This window comes from Podarcis filfolensis (assembly GCF_964270895.1).
Source record: "Podarcis filfolensis genome assembly, chromosome: 10".
NCBI lineage: Eukaryota > Metazoa > Chordata > Lepidosauria > Squamata > Lacertidae > Podarcis > Podarcis filfolensis.
Genome location: NC_139612.1, coordinates 29,293,566 through 29,312,204, shown reverse-complemented (window position 1 = coordinate 29,312,204; position 18,639 = coordinate 29,293,566). Strand labels below are relative to the sequence as shown.

Here is an 18,639-nt window from a genome sequence, read left to right as displayed (position 1 = left end):
TATACTGGAAGTGAGTTATGAAACAGGAGAGCGGATTGGAAGGCGGGGAAATACTTGCTTAGCAGTTTCAGCATCTGAATGTATTTAAGCTCATTATCCATCAGTTAGGATTCCAGTGCATTGTATTTAATATTCTGTAACTTTAATGCTAAACATGTTACCCAGATTATATCGAAACAATGGGGTCAACTTCCATATGCTGCCTTTAGGATATGTATATGTATATGTACAGATAGATAGCTTGGTACCTATTAATCATTAGCTCTCCTCCTTTTTTGGCTTTTTCTCTTTGTAAAATCATGGTTTTCAAATCTCCTTCAATTTTAGCTCCTGAGGGGATGAAAGAAGCAGAAAATGTACTCAGATGGCCTAAATCTGTCAAGGCGAAGGGATTTTGGAGTCTGTAGCCGTATTCCTGACTTTCCATAAATGTCTCCATATGAATTCTGTATGGTTAAAGCTGTATAAACTTTGGACAGGCTGAGAAGAGAGATGAAGAACCATTCTTTTGCGTTTTTGGTACTAGCAGGCTTCGTAGCAGTAATACATGCTGGTGCTGCTCTACAAATACTAGGCGCTGTGAAAACTGTGTGTAGCAGGCTATACTTGCCACCATTTCATCTAAGCTTGAAATGACTACTTTTTATTTTTACTTACTTTAATGGTCTGAAATAATTTGTGTTTGAATGGATAAACTAGCTATTAAAATATTACTTGAGGCAGCAGTTTTCTTGTATTGTGTTTCAGCAGCACAGGAATGATTTCATATATATATATATATATATATATATATATATATATATATATAATAATGTAATGTAACATGAAATACTTTTAGCCTTGAAAGTTCTTATGACTGTGCAAAGTAAGTTAAGCCCACCAGCATTTTAAGAGGGAGATAGCGTGGAGAAGGAATTAAATGGAAGCCTGGAATTGCAGTGCATAGAGGTTTGGGGATTGGACGTTCCAGTTGCCACTCAGCTATGAAGCCTATGGGGTGGCCTTGACAGTTCTCAGTACCCTCAGAGGAATTGCTATAAAGGGGAAAAAAGTGAAATATTGTAAAGAAACAATATTTGTTGTACATCCCGCCTGCCCTCCCCATGTGTGCTGGTCCTGGGGGCTAACCGAGAGGTGAGGTCCGAGCCCATTCCGAGGTCGATGGTGTGGTATGGAGGCTGTCCGTCAAAGCTGTAGCTGGGTCCAAGGCAGGGAGTCAGGTGGGGTCAGCAACTCTGCCAGAAAAGCAGGACAGGGTGCAGGCAGGAACAGGCTAGCAACCACGTTGCTCCTGCAACCTGGGACTGGAGCTGACTGGCTTTTATCTGCCCCGAGGCATAGGGCGGCCCCGGTCTACAGGTGACTCGCCTCTCCTGGCCTGGAGGCGAGCACTCCTCCTGCAGGAACTTACTTCCCTCCGCCTCTCTGCCCTGAGCCTCTGTAGCTCAGGAGAGGCTGGAGGGTTACCAGGCACAGGGGCAACCTCAGCCTCCCCTGATGGGGCTGAGAGTAGAGCACCTGCAGGCAATGGGTCCTCCATTACCTCAGGGGCCAGAGCAGACTCAGCTGGTGCCTGCACCTGAGGATCCAGCACAGGTGAGAACCCTTCAGGTTCAGACCCCAGCCCCGGCTCAGCTGGTTCTGGAGGCGGGGATTTCTGTGCAGGCTGGGATTCCTCAGGTTCAGCCTCTGAGTCCGAATCCCAGGCCATCACACCATGGCTGCTTAGCAAAAGAGCTCCCCGCTCACCCAGGCACTTTTGTTCCTGGAGGGCTTTGTGTGCTTTTAACGTGTGTGGTGTGTTTCATCTTCCTCAACTTAGTATGTTGAACACTGAAACAGTGATTTTGAGGAGCACAGGTTAATTCAAACACTTGCCTGGGTGGCACTAAGGTTGTTTCTGGCTATCCTCATGGGGCTGAAGGAATGGAGGCATTGTGGAATTATCCAGCATATTCCATGTGTAGTGTGATAGAAACGTGCTGGAGGCGTGTTCATTTGCTGCCCTTGTGTGGGGACAGCATGTGAGTGTTGCCACCAACACATTCCCTAATTAGGGAGCTATAAGGACCCCAACACTGTGTCTACTATTCTTACGCCATTTTTGTAGTTTCTGGTCTCCACTGCCATTGGATATGACAGCTTTTCTGCTGCCACAGCAGTGGTATATCTCTAGTGTCCTGGTGTAATGTGAATATAGGGTTTTTCTATGTGTTGTAGGATTATTTCATTTATTTTGGTAACTTCTCTTTGTGTGGAATTCGTTGGTAAAGAGTACAAAGAACATAGGAAATAAGATGAAAAATATTATTCTTTTTTAATTTCAGGAAGTCTAAAGATGGTTTGTATTTTGGTACAAACTGTATGTTTGTTGTGACATCATTCACATTCTTAAGCCAGTAGAACATCAGTATGTACGGTAAATAATTAGATGCAAAATGCTTAGTGAGTATTTAATAATACAGTTTTCTAATTTTCTGATTAATGATGAAACATATAAAAACATTCATTATGTTTGTAGGAATTCAAGCAGCCACTTTGTGAATAATGACTTGATTAACTTCCTACTTTAGAAATGGCACAAAATGAAAGGAAAGTAATCTCAATGAATAGATTTTCCCATTTTACAATATATAAGCAAACTATTTCTGGAAGACAGAATTAAAGTCTGTTGCACAGTGTGAGAATTATATAACACACTGCATTATTATTCCCCTGCCATGTGCTTAGTCATATCTGGTCGAAGATGTGCATGAGGTTAACATGCAAATCCTTATATATCCAGTTGCAACCAAAAGTGAAAAAAAATGGAGAGGGTACTTTTATAAGTTGGGCAGGTAGACCCCCCCTAAGCCTCATAAATCAGGCATCCCCAAATTCGGTCCTTCAGATGTTTTGGGACTACAATTCCCATCATCCCTGACCACTGGTCCTGTTAGCTAGGGATGATGGGAGTTGTAGTCCCAAAACATCTGGAGGGCTGAGTTTGGGGATGCCTGCCACAAATTAATGAATGTCAGGATGTAGCTAATATTTGGAGTATTTGGAGGGAAGATTCCAGGTCGGGGAAAATTCAGGCTAAGCTTACTTTTCATCTGGGAAAGGGGCTTTAACATCACAAAAGGTCTTGATGACCCTCATAAAAGAGGAGTCCTTGGACCTGGGTGGACTGGGATTGTCAAGGGGGCAGGGAGAGGGCAGGCTGTGCTCACTGGAAAAATGAGTCTGAGGATAGCTGAGCAGAAGAGCAACTGCTTGGAGGAGGAGTTCCTAGAAACAAGAAAGGGAGAACAAAGGCCAGAACCGTCTCTTGCTGAAGGAGGCTGCATTGAGAGACTGGGAACCATGGATGGCTGTTGCTTTGGCCCCAAGTTTGCTGAAGCTATGAGAGGGGTAATGAGAGACACTCTCAAGGTATAATGTTCTGCACCCACCTTCTTTGGGTGTATATTGATGAAATCTTAGAACGCTGCATCCTCTGTTGTGCCCTGAATTCATAATGGAAACATGACCCTGAGTGAGAGCCTGGAACCTTGCTACTGCTTAGCAGAGGTTTGGGTGATGCATAGCAGTATAATTAAAGAACAGCAAGGGTGTGAAGAAAATTTGCTAGTAGCAGGTAGCATAGAGGGACGCGGGTGGCACTGTGGGTTAAACCACAGCGCCTAGGACTTGCCGATCAGAAGGTCGGCGGTTTGAATCCCCGAGACGGGTTGAGCTCCCGTTGCTCGCTCCCTGCTCTTGCCAACCTAGCAGTTTGAAAGCACATCAAAGTGCAAGTAGATAAATAGGTACTGCTCCAGCAGGAAGGCACTGCTCTGGTTCGCCAGAAGCGGCTTAGTCATGCTGGCCACATGACCCGGAAGCTGTGCGCCGGCTCCCTTGGCCACTAAAGCGAGATGAGCGCCGCAACCCCAGAGTCGGCCACGACTGGACCTAATGGTCAGGGGTCCCTTTGCCTTTAGGTAGCACAGAAGAAGTATGCCCCCCTGTAGCAAATTATTTATAGCCATCAAGAGTATGGGAAAATCTGTGCAATAAATGGTTAACACAGTATGAGTCTTCAGCCATGTATATACTTATCTGGATGACAACACATGTTTTGTTTTCTATACCTGGACCTCATATTTTCCTTGCAAGAGAATCTGCCTTAAGGCTTTTGCTTTATAATAGCTACTAAGTGAAATAAAAAGAGGAGGATGCAGAACCTCTCAAGGATGGCTCTCTTACTCTTCTCCATCAACTTAAACCATCTGTTTTCGGATAATTATGTACTCCATGCAAGTAAGTTTACATACAAGGGAAACTTTAGTTTTGAGAGGAGAAATTGGAAGAGAAGAAATGACCCCCTTGCAAACAGCACTGGGCTACAAAATCTTAGATCCATGAATGATTTCATGACTTCTGAAAGAAAGGAGTGTGAACGTCCATTGTCTGAACTCGAATGTTCTACAAAGAATACTTCTGAAAAATAAATCAAATACCATAGTTTGTGTCCTGCTGCTTTGATTGCCTGGTATTCATCACTATTTCATTTTCAGCTCTGTTCTCAAAGCACTTCCACCATTTTCAGTCCAATTTACATCAAGGGGACTTCTACTAGTTTGCGTGCTTTTGAGGACCAAGTTGGCTGTGTCTGCTCAGATCTTGGCTTTAATTACAGGTAGGATCCATTTGAAGATCCATTTGAAGTGAGGTCCCTCACCCCGTCCTAATAAAATTGTTACATGTGTAAAAGGCCTTTAGTATGGTTGAAACTTGTGATATACTTAATATAAAATAGAATATTTTAGAAAGGATAATGATTTTGTGAAAAAGAAGCTGTCAAATAGGGAATCAAATCTACATAACTCAGATAACCCAGGTGACATGTTCTAGGAGGCTCATGGTGCAGTGATATCTTGAGATTACAGGTCATCCTTTTCTGCAATATTGTTTCTAAAGAGAGAACCCAGATTTGTGGGTTCTTAAAGTTTTATTCCCATTTTGTTTCATTTCAACATACCGTATTTTTTGCTCTATAAGACTCACTTTTTGCCTCCTAAAAAGTAAGGGGAAATGTGTGTGCGTCTTATGGAGCGAAAGCAGGCTGCACAGCTATACCAGAAGCCAGAACAGCAAGAGGGATCGCTGCTTTCGCTGTGCAGCGATCCCTCTTGTTGTTCTGGCTTCTGAGATTCAGAATATTTTTTTCTTGTTTTCCTCCTCCAAAAACTAGGTGCATCTTATAGAGCGAAAAATATGGTAGGCTCTTCAACTACCTAGGAAAAATTTCGTTGGAAGATGTATTGCAGGTGATACCTCTGATCTCATTAGGTATTTGTAGAATGCCCTTCACAGCATGAATCTTCTGCCGCATCTTTACTTCTCATTGGGCTTCTGTTGGGGTTTCTTTTCTGTTGAAACGTGGTGCCATTGCTGTCCAATTTTCTGTTATATATAGGGTGCTCCTAGGGAACAGCTGTTTGACTGACTGCAGCGGTTCTTTCCCCTCATCCTCCTGTGTCATTATTAAGATCCTCAGATGACTTCCTTTCGGATCATGGAGCAGGTGCAGCATTGTACTGAAAAGACACGCTCTATAAATTAAACTGTAAATTGGATTGATCTTCTGTTAAAAATTGAGGTCATTAAAATGTTACTGGGATTTAAAGATCCACAGTATCCCCCCTTGTTGCTGCTCCATAGTCCTCAAACACAAGTTGTAGTCTTGTACCATGACTGTCCTATGGAGTATAATGATTATTGAAGCATTTATGACAGCATAATAATAATAAATTTTATTTATACCCCACCCACCCCGGTCAAGACTGGGCTTGGGGCAGCTAACACTAAATATAAAATACAGTAAAAACATTTTTTTTAAAGTTGATTAAAATATAGGTTAGAATACAGTTTAAAATACAGCTTAAAATGCAGCCTCGTTTTAGTGGTAGCCCATAGACCATAAGGGGAGAAAATGTCAAATATTCACCAGGGCCAACTATCCATGCCGGTCCTACATGGGCCAGCAGAAAGAGCTGAGGGAAATTTTATATACAAAATCCCATATAAGGGGTTTCATCAAAAATAAATAAATGAGAGGGAGGTCAGACTGAGTCCAGCCCAAAGGCCAGGTGGAACAGCTCTGTCTTGCAGGCCCTGCAGAAAGATGTCAAATCCCGCAGGGCCCTCATCTCCTGTGGTAGGGCATTCCACCAGGCTGGGGCCCTGGTCCTGGTTGAGGCCAATCTAACCTCCTTGGGGCTCGGGACTTCCAAAGTGTTGTTATTTATGGACCTTAAGGTCCTCTGCGGGGCATACCAGGAGAGGCGGTCCCATAGGTACGAGGGTCCTAGGCCATATAGGGCTTTAAAGGTCAAAACCAGCACCTTGAACCTGACCCTGTACTCCACCGGGAGCCAGTGCAGCTGGTAAAGCACTGGATGAATGTGATCCCACAGCAAGGACCCTGTAGGGAGCCTCGCCATGGCATTCTGCACCCGCTGGAGTTTCTGGGTGAGCTTCAAGGGCATTGCATGCATAGGAGTCCCAAAGCCTAGCTATGTTGTGAATTTACTGCAGGAAGGTCCTTAGCAGCCAACCTGCATTGTCTGTGCTGAAATGCAGCTAGCACTGGAATTGGTTTATGCATGGCTCAAATTGTACTGTGAAGTGTGGGAAATGGTTTTGGATAACACCTAAAGAGTTGTATAGTATAGTAGCTAAGAGAATGAAATGAAGCAGGAAACTGGATAGGGAGGATACTTCTGGGACCTCTGCTGTTGCTTGAGTCTCAAGTGCCCTCAGTGGCATAGAGTACCTTCTATCAGCTTCAACCTTGTGGCCCAAGGAGAGCCTAACTACTGTTGTCCATGCTCTGGTAACCTGTAGGTTTTACTATACTTAGGGCTGCCTATGAAGACAGTTTGGAAACTTCAGCAGAATTAAGTGGCCAGTTGCTCACTGGGGCAAGATTGTTTGAGCATCTAACACCAATCCTGGCCTGACTGTACTGGCTGCCAGTTAGTTTCGAGGCCCAATTCAAAGTGTTGGTTCTCACCTATGAAAACTTAAATGGCTCAGGACTGCAATACTTCAAGGAATGCCTATCCCCATTTGAACTGACTCTGCAATCATCTTCTGAAGCTCTTATTTATCTATTAGCTTTTAAACGTGCCTGTGGTAGGGGCTTATTTGTTTTTTGTTATGTATTTTGTGTCCTATTTTTATGTTGTAAACCACCCTGTGATCTTCTGATGAAGGGCAGTATACAGATTTAATTCATAATAATAATAATAATAATAATAATAATAATAATAATAGTAATAATAACAATCTTTCTTTCTTTCTTTTTACATTGCTGAAATTCCAGCACATGGCCTCTATGGCCTATCAGCCTTATTTCAGCACCATCACTAGCGGACAGCTCTTGCTCCTTGTATTAACAAGGCCATGAATAAGCATTGCCTGCTTGCAAAGCTTCAGAATGTTGACATGGTATCATCAGTCCTGTTCCTTTATTTCAGTCTTGAGCATAGATAGCCGTGGAGTCTTATCCTACCTGTGCTGGTCTGATGCAAAACTAAAGTAGCTGCTTGGAATAGATTCCTGCTTTAAAAAAAGATTTTCAAAAGCACAGCACAACAGAAAACAAAGGGTGGAGCTGCGTGCATTTTACACACTAGAGGCTCTGAGCTCACTAGAGGCTCTGAGCTACTTGGTGCTGGCCAGCTGACAAATTTAAATACTGTTTGTGAGTGAAGTCCTGCCCATTTGCTTTACTCTGTGACTGTAGTTTCACACTCACTATTCTTTGGAATATATCTCTGATGAAAGGCACAATCAAGATTTCCCTCTGATGTTCTGCCCTTTGTTAGTCAACTCATGCTTGTACAACCCAACATCTTTCTGTGCTTGGCCAATAGCAGAAGGTAAGGTATCCCTGCTTAAAATTGCGTGGAGGCGGACCTCTATGTTTGACCTGTATTTGCATATCACATTTGTGGATAATTCACCAGGTTGGTATTTTTAACCCCCCTTCACCTGTGTACTTTCTGCCTTGCACAAAAGGTGAACCATGTATCAGAGTAGCCTGTTTTTGTTCTGTTGTGTTTTGTATGCAGTGGTAACTGTTGTAAAAATCTTTTGACTGTTGTGCAATTCTGTCCGGCTGCTTCTCTTAAATGTGAAAATGAACTTGACGATAGAGGAAAAACAGTCCTTCAACGGGAAAATGGGAAGAATGTATAAGTCAGGGGATTTAAACTCAGTATCCATATTAAATTAACTTTTAGAAATGGTGGAAGGCTAAACCAACACTGGGGCATCATGAGAAAGCTGCAGTGTAGGAAAATTCATAGGGAAAATGCTGAGAGAAATCCATTTGGGTGGCCTGCAATAACACCAACTGGGCAAAGTTGTAGAAAATGCGACTTTTAAATGAGAAGAGCAAATACACAACTCAGTGTATTTTATATAGCAAATTATATTTTGTATATTAAGTTATCTTGCTTGTAACAGGGTAGATAAGAAGAAGCAATTATATTTTGTTTGTAGGAGGTTATTAACATTTCACAGCCAGTAGTTGATTAACTGTTGAAAGACATCTCAGAACATAGAATTTCAAGACACTGTTGTGGAGAAATGAAGGCAGTGCTGACCACAGTGGTAGAAAACTGTTGGCTACTTTGTGATGTTTTAGATGCTCGTTATAAAGATATTTCTTACATTTCTGTTATTCTTGGATTTGCCTATGTGAACTTATGGACGCAGCTCCACAAGGTAGGAAAAATGATGGGTGAGAAAAGCTGTACGAAAAGAAGTGAGAAAAATGACCGAAAAGAAGGCTCTTTAGTTAAAGTAAAAAAGGATATTCTGGGGTCCAAGCTATAAGTCAAGTCTTAATATATTTTATTCAACTAATTCTGTAGGAGAGTTGAAGAGATACTAGCAGGAATTTCACTTTGATCATATCCATACAATCCTTATGCAGTGTCATGATAACAGTATTACTGTGTTTGTGCTTATTTCAGATTAAGAATGTCATTTCTTTCCTGCTAATTTCCTCGTATTAATTATCAACATTATATTTTATAAACATTATACTGCAGAAACCATAGGTGTTCTAATAATCTAAACATTTTCCTACCTTGGTCCTGTTTAACTCAATGGGACTTACCTGAGTAGAGAAAGACTGTAAACCTGCTGAGATTATTATTTTTTTTAAGATGAAGCATTTTCAAGGGTTCACTAGTTTCAGTCCAGTTTGCTTTTGTCTTTTTCTTGAGGTACCTCATGCAAAGAGGTGACAGTCACCTTCAGGAACCTGAAACTGAGCTTCTAGGAGCCTCTGGCATTTTTCAGTAATTGAAAACTTTTTAAAACCAATCAACTCCTTCTCTCATACACTTAGTAGTGTTAACAGCAGCATGATTCAAGGACTATGCAGTCTTCGCCTTCATTAATTTTTTGGAAAAATCATTGTAGTTTCATATATTTCTCTGTTCGGAAGAAAGTTTAACATAAATCAGTGATGTGCTTGGGAATCTGATTACAGTACTGGATACTTGTGGCATCTGCAGTAAGTGCTTGGCACCCAAACCCTTGTTGTCTGGTATCTGAGAAAAGTGCCTTACTCCTGGTATATTGATAAGGGCATGCCCACGGGTTACTCCATTGCATGTGCTGCCTTTGAAACATTTATCACCTTCTTGGGAGTGGGCACTCATGCACAGGTCGGGTTCGCATTTGGTGACTCATTATTTGGATGATATTCTAATGACTGGCAACTTATCACTGCATCCTTCCAATCTCTAGCATTGGAATTAGGTGTCCCACTGGATACCGAGAAGACCAAAGGCCGTGCTACACAATTACTTTACTTTGGCATTGAATTGGATGTGGAGACTCAGCCCTCCAGGCTCCCAGAGCACAAACTAGTAGCCCTTAGAGATCTTGTATCACAATTCTGCAAAAAGAAGGCTACCCTGTGCTAGGTGCAATCCTGTTTCTGTCTTTTATTCTGCCTGCTTTATTTAACATATAATTTACTAAATGTTATTTCAGCCTTGGAGAATATTATATCAGCTTCTTTAATTCCTCTGTATGTCAATATCCTTTGGCTTTCAGCATACCTACTGCTAATTATATATTCCCATTTGCATTGTTTACTGGGGCAAGAACAGCCTAGGGCACACATAAAACACTCCTATTGTCATCATGAATTATCACTGCTCTTTGCTTTTGTTTGCTCTCCTGCAGATATATATGTTTAATTTCAGTTCTGTGTGTGAGAGAAAAAACACTCTTAGTAAAGTTCTATGCTGTGTTCAAACTAAGTGAGTGCCAGAATGTGATGGCTATATAGAAGGGGAAAAAAACCTTATTCTGTGGCTGTATCTGTGTTGTGGCTCATAGTAATTGAGACGTTCTCTTGTGGACTGGTAACTGGTTAAAGAATAGGAAGCAGAGGGTGGAAATAAGTGAACAATTCTCAATGAATACAGCTTGATTTCCAGTTATTGTTAATGTTTTCATATATATAGCATCAGAGCAGTGCCGTGCATTGGTGCTGACCTGACTTGTTAGCTGCACTGCCACCCTACCAACTCATACTGGTTTATACTCTTCTGAATTAGTTTAGAAAAGCCGCACCAAACTATTTTAATAAAAGAAGGACAAATCTCTTCCAACTCTATGTACAATTCTTGGTCAGTGGAGGAGTGGAGCATATAGGCACGGGTTAATTAATCCTGGAGGCACACTCGAAAGGAACTTTGGGAAGCGTGGGAAAAACATTTTTAGTGGCTAGCCCAAATGGAAAGTAACCTTCCACTAACTTCCAGTCTTGACTCTGCCTCTAGGTGGTTAGCAGAGTAGGCACAAATCTAGAGAGGGCAAATTCTTTTTCTTCTTCTGATTACTTAGTATAATGATTTGTTAGTCATGTGCTTCTAATTTTTGTTTTAAACAACAACAACAACCCAAGTCCCTATTTGCCCCATAATCTCTCATTTCACAAGAGTATGGACAGCAATTACAGAAGCTTTTATGCTCACATAAAACTCCTCCTGAGACACTCTCAATGTGCGCTCTCTACTTCTTGGCAACAGAAAGAAGCAAGCCTTCCAAAAGACTGACTTCCACTATGTACACTTAAGCCACCAAAGCGAGAGAAGGTTGAATATAGACTTTCAGCCAACTGACTTTCCAGCTTTGTCAGGGATTCTCAAATTAAACCCCCATGCTGAAACCTAAACAGAATTAATGTCCTTCGCCAAATATATCCGGCCTTACCTTTTGTAGCAAAGTTTCCTTCACCCACCCATTTCCTCCTTTAAAAAAAAAAAGTTGTAAGATTCTGAAACTTGAATCTTTTACCAAACTATGGATCCTTCCACACTCCCGTTTGTCACATGATTTCAAGTCATGGGTTCCAGAGGGGTTTGCTGCCTTCTTTCCCCTCGTCTTTTGCAAGTGGCAGCAGGAGGAATAGAAGATGTGGGCAGGTAAGGAAAGAAGAGGATGGGAGCTTTCCCCTTTTGTTCTCCATCACCCTAACATACCAGTTAACATTGAACAGATCAGTTCACTCTGCAGAAATGTAAGGAAGTACCGGTATATTGTTGTTACCTTTCGGTTCAGGGACATGGAATAGAAATAAAAGGTCCAGCTTTTCTCCTCTCTTCTCTCTGCCACCCTGCCACTTCCTCTTCTGCTGCAGTTTGCAGGGGTTAAAAGAAGGAGGTTTGTTTGGCGCTGAGCAAGAAGTGTTTTTGAAGTCGCTAGGGATCACTTTTCAGATTGCCTTAGAATAATCATTCAAGTGGGGATGTGTGGCTTGCATAATTCCCAATTTTGATTTGAAAAGAGCTTAGGAATGTTTACCTGTCTTCAAAAAATATCATTGCAAATAGAAAAGTAGCACACACCAGGGAGAAGTATTTTAGGAAGGTTGCAGACTTCTGGAAAGCTGCAAGCCTTTTGAGTCTCTAACATCTTGTGCATGCATATGTACCATGGCAGGGGGAGACCTAGAGGTAGGCGTGTTGTACATGTGCCAGGAGAAATTCAAGCCTGGTCACTGTCTCTTCTTGGGCGTCCCTCCCAGGGAAATGGCCAAAAAGCAGGGCAAGCAGGCCTTGCAAAAGTGTTTGCAAGGTTGCTGTATAAGCAACTTTACTCTCTCTGTGTGTATTTAGTCAATGAATTCTTAAATCAAACGTCTGACCAGCTCCAAGTTTGAATCAATAGTGTCACAGCTGAGCAAAAACACTGTTCAGTTAAATTAGTAGTCTTTGAGAATCAATGAGTGAAAGGGGAAGGCCAACCAATGAAGCTCAAATTCCACAATGTGTTGTTTTGTTTGCTTGTTATGATGCTCCCAGCCTTGAAGGCTTTCTATTCTTCATTAACTTTGAATAATTTCATTTCATGTCAAGCAGCTTTTCAGCTCTGCATCATCACCGTAATCAGTATTTATTGTTTTGTGGAACAAGTTGTTGCCGTTTACCATTTGTCATGTTTCCGCCTTGCTGGCTCACTCCAGTCTCTAGGCTTCAGTCTCAAATAATTAACACTGGCCTAAAGGGATTCCTGCTAAATCCACCAATTTGTATGTATGCTGAGTGATTGTTTTTCAGAGAAAGTCCTGTGTTCAATTAGTGTTACACAAACAGCAATCTTTCAGAATTGTACATATTCTTTGTTTCTGCCTTTTCAAATAAAGAAACCATTTACCTAATCTCCCTACTCTCAAGACGTCATACACTTGCCACATTTCCTCTCAATAGCTGAAAGGTAGCCAAGTCTGTTTGAACAAAAACAAAATCTCACAGGCCAGGATTCAAAGAACCGCATAACTAATGCTGCCTGCCCAGCAGGGATTTGGGACTGTATTGCTGGAATAACAGCTCTCCCCCTTGCTTTTTATATTAAGAGGCGTGTCAACAGCAGTTGTAATATGCTACGGGGAGCACTTTGGGTGGCTTCGAGATCGAAATTGCTGACCCCACTGGGCCATGCAAACAACTGGTATCTGTTTACATCCCACAATCAAAGAATCCTCTGGTACCTTAAAGATAAATTACTGTATTTTTTGCTCTATAAGACTCACTTTTTCCCTCCTAAAAAGTAAGGGTAAATGTGTGTGCATCTTATGGAGCGGATGCAGGCTGCACAGCTATCCCAGAAGCCAGAACAGCAAGAGGGATTGCAGCTTTCACTGCGCAGTGATCCCTCTTGCTGTTCGGGCTTCTGAGATTCAGAATATTTTTTTTCTTGTTTTCCTCCTCCAAAAACTAGGTGCGTCTTGTGGTCTGGTGCGTCTTATAGAGCGAAAAATACGGTAATTTATTGTCACTCAAGTTTCATAACCATGCCTTGATTCTGAAATAAATGTAGAATTCTGGCTAAGTGCTTACGTAACTGATATGCAAATACAGCTCCTGACTTTGTAAGTTACATAAAGTCCAAACCACATGCTGTTTGGAAATGTGTTAGCATTTAACCAATGGCCCATTTAGATGATGAAAAGCTACCCAGTAGAAATGACTGCAGTAAACAATAGGAAAGGAAGACATAACCCTTTCTCTGCCTGTCATGCTAGATCAGGGGTCAGCAACCTTTTTCAGCCGTGGGCTGGTCCACCGTCCCTCAGACCATGTGGTGGGCTGGACTATATTTTGGAAAAAAAATGAACAAATTCCTATGCCCCACAAATAACCCAGAGATGCATTTTAAATCAAAGCACACATTCTACTCATGTAAAAACACGCTGCTTCCCGTACCGTCTGTGGGCCGGATTGAGAAGGCAGTTGGGCTGCATCCGGCCCCTGGGCCATAGGTTGCCTACCCCTGCGCTAGATAGAATTGAAGTTGATAATGCTTTTGTTGCAGGAAGATAAGCCTTATAGTTACCCAATTTGCTGAGCTGTTGTACTAATTAGTGCTGTAGAAGATGTCAGAAACAGGAGTTCAGAACTACACCCCCCCTTTCACAAATATCAAGCATATTGTGATCTGGGTCAAAAAAAATTTAAATTTGGCCCAGCTTGTAAGCTGTGTCCATTCTTCCAAGTTTCCTCTTCCATTTACTCAAAATTTATCATCCGTCTGCATTGATGAGAAGGGGGAGACAGATAATAAATGATTTTAGGCTTTCATTTGGTTCTGAAGCAGAGTTGAGTGTCATGCTTTAATGTCACACAGGTGAGGAAATCTGGAGAGGCATGAGGAGGTGGCGGTTGAGAAGGGGAAGGCTTCATTCGGAAGAAGACACAAAGATCTTCTCTATCAGTAGTACTAATTCTGCCTAATAATTCATGGCTAATTTTATGTCCCCATCAGAACACTTAGATAGGAATTTCAGGCGTTAGTGAGTTTGGGCATTTTAGTGCAATGCATTCATTCTTAAGAATGAATTATGAGAAGAGAAGACTCCCTAGAAAAGACCCTGATGTTGGGAAAGATGGAAGGCAAAAGGAGAAGGGGATGACAGAGGATGAGATGGTTGGACAGTGTTCTCGAAGCTACCAGCATGAGTTTGACCAAACTGCGGGAGGCAGTGGAAGACAGGAGTGCCTGGCGTGCTCTGGTCCATGGGGTCGCGAAGAGTTGGACACGACTAAACGACTAAACAACAACAACAAATTCATTCTTATTGGCAATATTTGGGGTGTCTAGCATCTTATTCACAGGCAGCTGTTAGTTATTTTGGATGCATTTGTAAGTCTATTTTTGTCTTTGTTTTTCTTAGCAATAGGAGAGACTGTACCCAAATAATTTAAGGATCTGTTTGATCAAAGCTGGAAATGTGTTCTATTAGCATTCATTTTCAGATTACTCCTTTTCGGTACCTTTAGATCATAGTCTACTGAAATGCAGTTTTTTCTTTTAAAAAAACCACGGGCAATAATTCTTTTTCTGACTGTAGCTGTTGCAATAGATGTAACAAAAGCTTTGGTAGCATATTCTTCCAACAGTACTGCCTATTTTACATTTTTGCAGTGATGTACTACCACACTTAAAGCTTTACAATATTTTTCTCTCTCCAAATAATAACTCAAATTCTTTTCTCAAAAAGATGACTATTTCAATTAAGCTCATATTTCAGTTAAGCTCTTCTATCTTCAGACTTTCTCCACCTGCATTTGTTTAAATACTCTTCTTCCACCCCAGTTTTGAATTTTTGACATGCTGGCTCTAACCTGAAGATTCTTGGGCTTTTGACTTCTAGGTAGTTTTGTGATTAGCTGGCTTGCAAAAGCAGGAAAAATGAGTATAGAGTGTTTAAAGATTTTGACAGGTATAAAAGGTCACCTATTTGTTTATTGGCTTGAGCAACACTGAGAGCTGATGATGAGGTGTCTCTTGTGTATGAACCTAGCCGCTGTTGCCGACACTGTCAAACTTGAGGCACCTTCAGAATTTCTAGCATTTAAAAATATTTACTGCAAATAAAAATAGGACTCAACAAGAGTTTCTGAAAATATTTGAAATATTTACATTTGTAATATTTCAAAACATATGTATAGTGTTTGTAAAAATAGTTAACATCTGTACAGTATAGTTGTACTTTTTTTGATTAAAGCCCGAATAGGAATAGATTTGGAATCTTAAGATGGGATTCTTGTTTCTTAGGGATCCTTTGTGTGATTTGTATTTTTGTATCTAGGTAAGTGCGTACGAAAACCTGTTCCCATAGAAAAAATATATTTTAAGTTCTAGTGAAGTGAATTAGATGTTTCATTAATGAATTGGAAGTATACAACACCATAAGGACGGCAGAGTGGAGCGTGTGAGAATGTGCAGAAATTTGCCTACTGTACAAAAGGGGAAATGTACATTAATCAATCTTGCGGCTGCTTTTGCTTTTGCCTGTGGCCCTGCTCACCTCCACAAGTATGTGGTGTCCAGAAGGACATATGGCCACTGGGCTGATGTAGGACTTTGCAGGTCACAACCAGCACACTATCCCTTGGTCAGTAGTCCAATAACCAGCATAGGACTTGGTCAATAGTAGGCATAGGCAAACTCGGCCCTCCAGATGTTTTGGGACTACAATTCCCATCATCCCTGACCACTGGTCCTGTTAGCTAGGGATGATGGGAGTTGTAGTCCCAAAACATCTGGAGGGCCGAGTTTGCCTATGCCTGGTCAATAGTCTCACCACAGCTCGTTCTATACTCCTGGTGCCTTATAGCACAGAAAGTTTGTCTTCTTTTTCCACCATTCAGCACCGGCCAACTGTGAAGGAAGCCTAATGAAAGGAATTGGGGGAGGAATTCCTCAGATGCTCCCTAGTAATGACTCTCATCTGTTCACTTCTCTGAGCCTAGGAAGGCATCAGTTCTCTCTAAGCTTAGTGGATTCCCCTAAATTTGTGAAGAGTTATGAATAAGAGCTAACTTTGCAGCATTTTCTGATTTTGTAGTTAATGTGTCTTTAGAATGTTTTCCTTTCTCTTCTTTAGCTGCGTTCCATCTTTTCTACGTTCACTCTCCGGTTTCAGCAACACACACGTAACATTATGATGTTACTGCGGCATATGACAGTATTCCTACGCATATATTATTTCCATGTAGGAAGAGTTGTGTGCATCGCTTGTATAGGCTCATGGGCCAGTGTGTGTTTTGGAAAGAACGTTGGACTTGAACTGGAGGTATTTGGCTTCAGATCCTCACTTAGTTGTGTTTGTATGCAAATCGTTGCTTGTAGCCTAACCTGCCTCACAAGCAGATGGAGTTGGTTTTTATTGGAGATTGTAAGCTGGGGAAATAATTCCATATTCCCTGTTGCAATATATTGTGCTTTGAGTACTGGGAAAATATGATATCTACAAAGACGAATTGGCTTCTTGAAGGGCATCTGAAAACCATACAATGAAGGAACAAAATGGCTCATTTGTTCTTCCACAAACAAATTCAGTCTGTCTGTGACTAAACAAGAAATCAGTGATGTAAGGGTTTACAGTTGCTCCTGTATGCAGACTGGCAGCAATGAATTGTCTCTATAATATTAAGTTGTTGTAGTCTACATAGCTGCAATTGCTTGGAATAAGGACTACAGAATATAATAAGTTCTGATGGAATGAGTACCATACATCTACAAATCCACTTATTCGTTCACCAGAGATGTGCACCTAGAAATACTGGACACCCCCACAGTACATAATATTCTCCCTTGTTTTTGCTTGCACAGAGCTTTAGGAAAAGGAGGAAGAGGTATGAACCTTGTTATGTGCTGAAGTTCTCACCCTGGGCCAGCAGGGGGATACTGTAGATAGTTTTCAATCAGGTCCACATATGCAAATAAGGGACTGAAAGTGACGTTCAGTGATTGGATAGTTACAGAAAGTGGTTACTGTTGTATTGCAGTGGAGCTCTATATAAGCAGGCTGGTTGAACCCTTCAGTTCAGTTCTGTTCTGGCTTGTGAATAAACAAGAGCTGTTTGAAGAATCGCTGTGTCGTCTGATATGTTCACCCACAGCTTAACAAACCTCTCATGCTCTTTCTCACCTCCTTACTTCAGCATGTAACTCATTTATCCTTCCCTTTTTTCTTTCTTTCTTTTTTTGTATTTTCAAAACTGCGGGCTTCCAGCCAGGATTTGTTATTTTTATTAATTGAATCACTGTACAACTGCTCGTTATTCAAGGGCTTTATATATATATTATCCTGATCACCACCACCCCAATCCATGTGCGCTTGCCAGAGGATTTGGGGAAGGGTTTGGGATGTAGGTGATGCTGTGGTCTAAACCACTGACCCTCTTGGGCTTGCCGATCAGGTTGGCAGTTTGAATCCCCACGACGGGGTGAGCTCCCGTTGCTCGGTCCCAGCTCCTCCCAATCTAGCAGTTCGAAAGCATGCCAAAAAGTGCAAGTAGATAAATAGGTACCGCTCCGGCAGGAAGGTAAACGGTGTTTCCATACACTGCTCTGGTTTCGGTGTTCCATTGCGCCAGAAGCGCTGGTCACATGACCTGGAAAAACTGTCTGCGGAAAAACGCCGGCTCCCTCGGCCTGTAAAGCAAGTTGAGCGCCGCAACCCCAGAGTCCTCTGTGACTGGACTTAACTGTCAGGGGTCCTTTACCTTTGGGAATGGAAACAAGCACGAATAGATTCTGGCTAATAAGCCAAGCCAATATTTGTGAATCGTCGTTTGCCACCCAATTAAAAATGCATTAATCAGCAACTTTCAACCACTGGTCACTCAAAGAGCAATTGTAAAATTGCATACATTTGAATGAACTAATAAATTAAACAAGATCTTCGTTTTCCAGTGGGAGTAGTGGCAAGTTTTGACAAGAGAGCTGTGCCTTTGTTAGAAAAAAGAAGGACAGCCCGTTTAAAAACAACAACAGGGAACTTGGACTGACGGCACTTGCTATTTTCCATGAGATTGCGCTTGGGCATTCCTCCGGACATCATTGCCAAGAAGCCTCTGTCAGTCAAAATGGAAAGGACTAAAGACTCCCTGGACAGTGTGCTAAGTGTGCACACAGCAGAATGCTTAATGTGGCATGCTTTGGCTGTCAAACAGCAATTTTACAATTCATTTGGAACCATCACTTTAGCCCCTGTGGCTATGATACCCAGGGGTCAAAAGCTTTCTTAAGGCCCATAGAAATGTAAAGGGGACTTCTCGCTGCAAA

At 41.7% G+C, this 18,639-nt stretch overlaps 1 protein-coding gene across 3 annotated transcripts in view; it reads left to right on the top strand.

Moving 5' to 3' along the window:
• Nucleotides 1-18,639, top strand: part of TAFA2 (TAFA chemokine like family member 2) — a 137,404-nt gene that overhangs the window by 10,499 nt on the left and 108,266 nt on the right. The gene's annotated exons all lie outside the window — the stretch shown is intronic.